This window comes from Schistocerca americana, chromosome 5 (genome assembly GCF_021461395.2).
Source record: "Schistocerca americana isolate TAMUIC-IGC-003095 chromosome 5, iqSchAmer2.1, whole genome shotgun sequence".
In the NCBI taxonomy this organism is placed as follows: domain Eukaryota; kingdom Metazoa; phylum Arthropoda; class Insecta; order Orthoptera; family Acrididae; genus Schistocerca; species Schistocerca americana.
This window is the reverse complement of record NC_060123.1, coordinates 263577082-263586129: the sequence shown is the minus strand read 5'-3', so window position 1 is coordinate 263586129 and position 9048 is coordinate 263577082.

Genomic DNA, 9048 nt, shown 5'->3' with positions numbered 1-9048 from the left:
TCACTTCTGCCAGTACGTCGTTGTCATATTACCTTTATAGAACGTTCTTCATCATGAGCAAAGGCGAGAGTTTCCTCTAATTACTGATAAATGCGAAAGTTGTTTGTACTAACAGATACATCCTTTATACAAGGTCAACGAAGTACTGAAGCGATGTCTGATATATTTTTGTTTCGCGTTTTCTTTTACTTCACCTTTTTTGCGGAAATAACGTTTTCGTGTGGTATACGATAAATATGTATTGTTTTTTGTTTTTACTACAACATCCCTCTATTTAAAGTTACAAATCAACAACTTCCGAATAAATCCTGAATTAAACATTCACAGTTTCAATTTTTCTATAAATGCTATTTATTTCTAAGTGACAGACAGAAGGATAACTACGTATAACAAAAATGTTACGTAGTTTGCGTGGCTATTTATACGTATATCCTTACTCAGATTCCATGCAGTTCAACGCTTCCACTTTTGAGCGGAATCTTAGTAAGACAGTGGTTGTATACATCAGCAAAGCGATCGATATGAGGTAATGCTCGGTAGATGTGTAACACACCTAACGTACAGACAACGCGGGTACGACCTTAATTTACCAAGGCTACCAGGAAAAGACCGTAGTGTACACTTACTTATGATGGTCTGCGGTACCTATGTAGTCATACAACTTTAATTGACACATGGTTAGGAGGGATTCAGAAAATACCATTCTTGTGAAGCACAACTAGCTCGTTATTCACACGAAGTAATGAATGCTATGGACAAGGGATCTCAAATTGATTCCGTATTTCTAGATTCCCAGTAGGCCCTTGACCCTTTTCCTCACAGGAGGCTTCTAATCAAGTAGGGTACCTGTGGCGTGGCGTTCTGTCTCTGTTGTGCGGCTGGATTTGTGATTTCTTACCAGAAACGTCACAATTCGTAGTAATGGACAGCCATCGAGTGAAATAGCGGTGATATCTGGCGTTCCATAAAGAAGTGTTATAGGCCTTCATTTGTTCCTAATGTATATAAACGATTTAGGAGACTGTCTGAGCATCCATATTAGATTGTTTGCAGATGATGCTGTCATATACAGTCTTGTAAAGTCATGAGAAGATCAAAACCAATTACGAAATGATTTAGGTAATACTTCTGTGTGGGGTGAATAATGAGAATTGGCTAAACAATAAGAACGTGAGGTCATATTCATGAGTATAAAAGAACTCCCTTAAGTACCAATTACACGGTAAATGGTACAGATTTAAAGGCTCTACTAAATACCTGGGGATTACAATTACGAACGACTTAAATTGGAATGATCACATAGAAAATGTTGTGGAGTAGGTGATTATGAGACTGCGTTTTATTGGCAGCTACCGAATAGTCTGCCTGCACCACGATGGTCCGTCCTCTTCTGGAGTACTGCTGCACGGCATTGGATCCTTACCAGAAAGAACTGACGCAGCACATCGAAAGAGATCAGAGATTACGGCTAAATAGGGGAGACTCTTTTACGAACATGATACTAGAGTTAAGGCGTCAGTCATTAAAACGAAGGCGTTTTACGTTGCGGCCAGACCTTTCTACGAAATTTCAGTCACCAGTTATGTCCTACAAAAGTGAAAATAATTTTTGACTCTCACCTACATAGGGAGAAACGATTATCGTAATAAAATGAGAGAAAACAGAGCTCATACGGAAAGGTTTAGGTGTTCCTTTTCGGGAAAGCGCTGTATGAAAGTGGAACGACAGAGAAAGAGTCTGATGGCGGTTCGATGAACCATCTGTCAAGCACTTAAATGTGAACTGCATGATAATAATGTAGATGTAGATATCTCGTGAAAGCTTACTTATGCATTTGAAGGGCCAGTATGAAGTGAAGGATCTAGAGATATTCTTCTGTCCCCTACGTATTGCTCCTCCGTGGACTGTGACGATAAGACTGGACTAGCTAAACTCGCAAAGGTATCTAAGCGAGTTATCCTTCCCGCACTCCACACGCGATTCTAAAGGAAAGAAACGCTGAAATGTGTTACCATGATAAGTACCCTTTGGCACGCACCCCACTATGATTTAAAGACTATGTATTTAGATGTACAATTAGTTTCTTCGTGGTTTCCTGCAATCTGTTGAAATAAGCTGGAGTCTGACAAGAAACATTGGGTTGAAACTGATCAGAGATGTCAAAGAAAGGGTTCTTCCTCAAAAGACGCCAGTTTCAGTGGTGCATGGCTTCTTTCAACCGAATTATGATGACTGTGGAACTCAGAATGTGGAAACCAGTTTCCTTAAACCGACTGAGGCGAATGACGGCGAACTTCCAGTGTTTGCCGTCCTTATCCATTCCGAGCTTTGCTGCATCTCCAACGATCACGCCTTCCAAGTAGATGGACTCTGGCAAACGGAAAGCCGCCACTAGCATTTTCAAATACATTTGGTTTTTCTCCAACCAGGCTGAATTTGTGACGATACAATATGAAATTACCTACTTAAAATAATGTACGTTTGGTTTGCTGATTAAGTATCTATATCGCAATATCGTTGTTCACGTGTGCTTGGATATTCTCTTTGAAGTGATCGTAAGAAGTTGCAGAGTGATGGATGTATCTATGCAAGCGATGCATTCTGAAAATGTGCTTTGTTAAAACCGAGAGTTAATAATTCTTGTGTTAACTCATTTTGTTTATAAAATTTTGTTACTACATTATGCCAGCTATTTACCACGCAACCGTGCCTGGGTAATGAGTTTATTTGTAGCAGTAGAATCTATATCATTAAGTCACCCGTGAAAAGTTTACTAGAAAGTTGCTGTCCAGCAATACAAAGACAGGAAATTTGCTTTTGTTAGACTGAAGATGTACGTTCCGTGTGCTCCCTGTATTCATTGTTGCTTTCTCATATTGAAGATTTTCTTCCATACCAATAAAGATTCGACTGAAAAATAATACTCTGGTTGCTGTAATAAGAAAGGTAACAAGTAACCTATGCAAACATATGTAAGAAAAATGTCGATATGTGGGTCTGGAAACGCCGTTTTTGAGGTAACACATTGTATTAAAAACTGGCTGTTCAGGCATTTAGCAGCGGTTTAGAAGTACATACTAATCAGTGACCTACAACGAGTGCAGTTAGTAACTTTCATGTCTTTTCTACGTTTTTTCTGTTTTACTAGTTCGTGCTTTTGGATAGGATGTGGTTAGTCGCCGTCAGAAGCTAATTACCTTTGTAGTACTTCACGAAGGCCTGTAGATTTCAATTACGTAGCTATTTCAAAACGTCAAAAATAAAGAAATTTTACATTTATGGCCCAGAAGCCTCATACTCATAGCGTTCAACAATTCACACATGTCCCATTGTAATGAGTTTCACACATTAATTAGTATGGCGATTTTACATGGTTTTTTAGTGTATGTTTTCAATATAAAAATACACACTGTTTCTTCTTAGAGCAACTAAATTTTCCTTTCTTTTTAGTTTTCGTATTAGTACATAAAAATGGAATCAACGTCTGGAAGCATACCAGTAACAATTTAAAAGTATTAAAGTACTTTCGTATGAGCTGGAACACAACAACCATGATATCAAGACATAGTTACGATCAGTACAAAATTACTCAAGATTATCTAAATCCAAAGAAGGTTATCAAAATTGCTAGGATATAGTCTTTCATCATTACTTGTAAACTTTAATTTTAAAGCTTCTGTTAATATTATTATTGTTACCAATTTTCGATTAATGAGTTAATTACTTCGAAACAATTTGAACATTCAATCTGAGAAAAATTTACTTTTGCTTACTGGCAGCATAAATGAACATGACTTTTCATCTGAAACCAAGCTAGGTGGCGCAGTGGTTAGCACACTGGACTCTCATTCGGGGGTGACGACGATTCAAATTCGCGTCCGGCTATTCAGATTTAGGTTTTGCGTTATTTCCCTAAATCTTCCCAGGCAAATGACGGGATGGTTACTTTGAAAGAGCACGGCCGATTTCTTTCCCCCTCCTTGACACAATCCGAGCTTGTGCTCCGTCTCTAATGACCTCGATGTCGACGGGACGTTAAAGCCAATCTTCCTTCCTCCTTCCTTTCATCTGAAAGTCATAGTATAACACTTGGAATACGCGATACTTGCCTTACCATTTTGGAGTTGGCAAAAATCACCAGTGACTTCAGTTATACATCGTGAGTCACTAACTAGTGCCACCTAGAATAACTCCGAAAGTATGATAGTAGCTGAAAAGTTTGTGGGACAAGAGTTGTATTGGACAACGGGGGCCGTAATATGACGTTGGTTTTTTGTTGCTAGGTGGGGTCGCGTCAGAGACATGAAGGTCAACTTTGCTTTTGAAATGGGATGCTATAGTTTGGTACTTATTTTCTGTTAGCGGCTATTGAGACGAATCCAGTGATGTGGAACAGTAAGGTCTTTGAAGGTCAACGAAGCTCACAACGATGGCATGAACGTCCATTTACAGAAGGTGTTCGAAGTTATGACCATTGGTATCAATGCAGTGCTGCAGTCTTTTTATCATCGATTGAGTGGTATTCCTTATCACTTCGGCACTTATCGAAGCACATACTCTGACAATTCTCTGTCGTATATTGTGAAAACAGTAAATATTCACCGAATACAGTGTGCCATTAACATGTAAACACCATTCGACGGTTTCGCAATACAACACTAATAGGAACGGTAAGACTAGTATCGTCGAATCAAGCGAATGTGAATGATGTATTCCTACGAAGAACAGCTCGATATGCTTCTCATTTACGGAGAATGCCAACGAAATACAGTGAGAGGTAGAGATTTATACGCTGAAAGATATCCTCAACGTACTCACCCTACGTGTCGTACATTTAAATACATGTATAAGAAGTTGAGAACAACTGGATCTTTAACATATCCGGCAGAGGAAAGTTACTAACGAGGAAACGGAAATTGGTACTCTTGCCACTGTCGTTCGAGATCCTTGAGTTAGTTCGCGTCAAATCGCAAGGGAATCTGGCATGAGCCACAGTAATGTTGTTCGTGTTCTGCATCGCCATAACTATCATCCTTACCGTATCAGTCTCCACCAATAATTAACTGGTAGGGATTGTATGCGTCGAACTGAATTCTACCGATGGGCTCAACTTCAGATTCAGAGAGATGACACATTTATTAAACTGATATTACTTACTAACGATGCTACATTCACGAACCACGGAAATGTTAATTTGCGTAACATGCATTATTGTGCAACTGAAAATCCACGTTGGCTCCGGCAAGTTGCACACCAAAAACCGTGGTCAGTGACTGTATTGTGTGGGATTCTAGAGGACAGAATTTTAGGCCCCTATTTCATCGAAGGAAATCTTAATGGTAGGACGTGCAATAAACATTAATTCTGGTATTGGAAGAAACACCTTTAGGAACAAGGAACAGAATGTGATATCAACACGATGTGTGCCCGGCACATTTTTCGCTGATGGTTAGAAATGAGTTGCAGACACAATTCCCAAATCGTTGGATTGGACGCGGAGGAGATGTGTCGCGGCCTGCTCCTTCGCCAGGCTTGACGCCTCTGGATTTTTTCCTGTGGGGATTCGTAAAAGACATTGTTTGTAAAGACGTTCCAACTACACCTGAAGATAGGCGAGAGAGAATTGTCAGTTCATGTGCTTCGATAAGTGCCGATGTGATAAGGAATACCACTCAATCCATGCTAAGAAGACTGCAGCACTGCATTGATACCAATGGTCATAACTTCGAACACCTTCTGTAAATGGACGTTCATGCCACCTATGTGACCTTCAACGACCTTCAAAGACCTTACTGTTACACATCACTGGATACGTCTCGGTAGCCGCTATTAGTAAGTACCAAACTATAGCATCCCATTTAAAAAAACAAAGTTGATCTTAGTATCTCTGAAGCGACCCCACCTAGCAACAAAAAACCAACGTCATATTGGGGCCCCCGTTGTCTCATACAACTTTTGTCCCAAAAACTTTTCACCTCCTATCATACTTTCGGAGCTATTCTTGGTGGCAATAGTTAGTGACTCACTCTGCGTGTGATCCACACTTATTTCGTTTATTTGTGTAACACAAAACAATAGCCAGTATTTTACGCTGTTAAAATCTATAGTGGTTTAATCTCATAACTTTACTTCTGGAAACTCGAAGTCGTAGATTGGCGATGACAACGTTTTATTATTTCACGCTGTGTTGGGTCGCTCCTGGACGCTAAAGTTTTTTGGTACTTGCTTTGGCCAAGAGGTTTCTACTACATGGCAGTACTCATTCGCTTAGACGTCTTGGGGTCCCATAATTAGTGGCCAATATATAGCGAACCTTTTATCGTGCAGTGTGACTCACAACCAGAAGTACCCCCTGCTCTCTTCTCCGAAACGACACAGCCACCAACTTTCGCGTCGTCTGTCGCAGTTCAACCACACTCCTCTCGATGACTATCGTTCGACTCCTCAAGATACTTTTGTTACAAAGTCTCAGTGACATAATTTGGATTTACCACCCAAATTATTTCAGAGATAAAGTTATACTAAACGCCTGACATTCTCAGTGTGTATACCAAATTGGGATACAATCTTCACACAATTTTCGAAATTAATTAATAAAGTTTATGTTGCAAGCTAACGCCCTTCTCATGTTTTATATCTCTCTCGTCTCTGTCTGAACAGATCTCAGGAGGCCCAGCGGTACCGACCAACCGACCAACCGACCGCCGTGTCATCCTCACCCACAGGCACCACTGGACGGGTATGGAGTGACTTGTGGTCAGCACACCGCTCTATCGACCGTGCTTAGTTTTCGTGACTGGAGCCGCTAGTTTTCAGTTAAGCAGCTCCTCAATTGGCCTCACAAGGGCTGAGTGCACCCTGCTTGCCCAACAACGCTCGGCAGCCCGAACGGTCACCCATCCAAGTGTTAGCCAAGCCCAACTATGCTTAACGTCGGTGATCTGACGGGAGCCAGCGTCTTATATGAATACACGCAAGTAAGTTTTCAGAGACCTATCCTGGACGAATAATCTTCCCTGCACGAGGTTTAGACCCAAAAATGATTTATAACGCTATCTGTGATTGAAAAAGAAGATAACATATTGAAGACTAGTTACAGCTTACTTTGCCTAAAGAAAGGCTAGAGGGCATAACTAAATATTTAGGTGAATTTTGTAATCATGTAATAATTTCATAATCTGATTTCAAGAAAGTTTAGATAACCCATCGTGTTATATGCTATGTGTATGAATCGGTCAGTATATCAGCTTAACTTTTCCATTCAGAAATCGGAAATCTACAGACGGAGAGCAGTCACGGTGTACAGTCATTCCACCAGGAAGGAGGTACACAGCTCGTGTTGTCTGTGGTTCAGTCATGCCCAGACGGTCAATAACGCGGTTCGATCGCGAACGCATTGTTACTTTGTGCCAGGAGGGGAAGTGTCCAGGCGTCTCGGAGTGAACCAAAGTGATGATGTTCGGACATAGAGGTGATACAGAGAGACATCACTCGCTCAGGCCGCCTAAGGGCTACTACTATACTGGATGACCGCTACCTACGGATTATTCCACGGAGAAACCCTGACAGCAACGCCACCATATTGAATAACGCTTTTCGTGCAACCACAGGACGTCGTGATATACTCAAACTATGCGCAATAGGCCGCATGATGCGCAAATCCCACGAAGTGCATGGCGACGTCCATCTGTGCAACTACGACACCATGCAGCGCGGTACAGATGGGCCCAACAATTGCCGAATGGACCGCTCAGTATTGGCATCACGTTCTCTTCACCGATAAGTGTCGCATATGCCTTCAGCCAGACAATCATCGGAGACGTGTTTGGAGGCAACTCGGTCAAGCTGAACGCCTTAATCACACTGTCCAGCGAGTGCAGCAAGGTGGAGGTTCCCTGGTGTTTTGGTGTAGCATTATGTGGGGCCGACGTACGCCGCTGGTGGTCATGGAAGGCGCCGTAACGGCTGTATAATACGTGAATGCCATTCTCCGACCGAAAGTGCAACCATATCGGCAGCATATTGGCGACGCATTCGTCTTCATGGACGACAATTCGCGCCCCCATAGTGCATATCTTGCGAATGACTTCCTTCAGGATAACGACATCGCTTGACAAGAGTGGCCCATCAGTTCTCCAAACATGAACCCTACCAAGCATGCTTGGGATAGATTGAAAAGGGCTGTTTATGGACGACGTGACCCACCAACCACTATGAGGGATCTACGCCAAAGCGTCGTTGAGGAGTGGGACAATCTGGACCAACTGTGCCACAATGAACTTGTGGGTAGTATGCCACGACGAATACAGGCATGCATCAGAGCAAGAGGACGTGCTATGGATATTAGAGGTACCGGTATGTACAGGAATCTGAAGGTCTCGCTGTATGGTGGTACAACATGCAATGTGTGGTTTTCATGAGCAATAAAAAGCGCGGAAATGATGTTTATCTTGCTCTCTATTTCAGTTTTCTGCACACGTTCCGGACCTCTTGGAACGGAGGTGATGCAAAACTGTTTTTGATGTGTGTATCTCGTAAATTCTCTATCTCTCAGTCGTCCAACGATCTAGTGATGTCTGATGGTACTATCTAAAAGACGGGTACTACTCTGTAACTTATCTTAGGGATAGGAATTACCATCAGCTTAGCACTATGGTATTGCTTATTCATACAACCCCAAGGGCGTTACGAAGTTGGCAACAGAAGTGCACGTTTCTGTCAGATTCCGACAGCAGTTGCCCAGGATATGGCAGACCCAGTGGTGTGTGCCTGCTGAGCCACACGTCCAGCGGCTCCCTATTACAAGCGCCCTCTGTTGCTGCGATATGGACCCCCAATTGCACTTGGAACCTCTTCACTACAACACCATCGTTCGCGTTTAGTACAGCGAGACTCTTCCTCGTTGACGTTGAGAGCTGGGCTCTGTTTCTTAGTGCATTATTTGTAATGAGCCTTTGTATGCTCAAAGAAATACAAGTAAATGTTTTGTTTTCTATGTTACATTGTTCGCTAATCATTCCTGATCCTGATCAACCATTTTTGAACCTC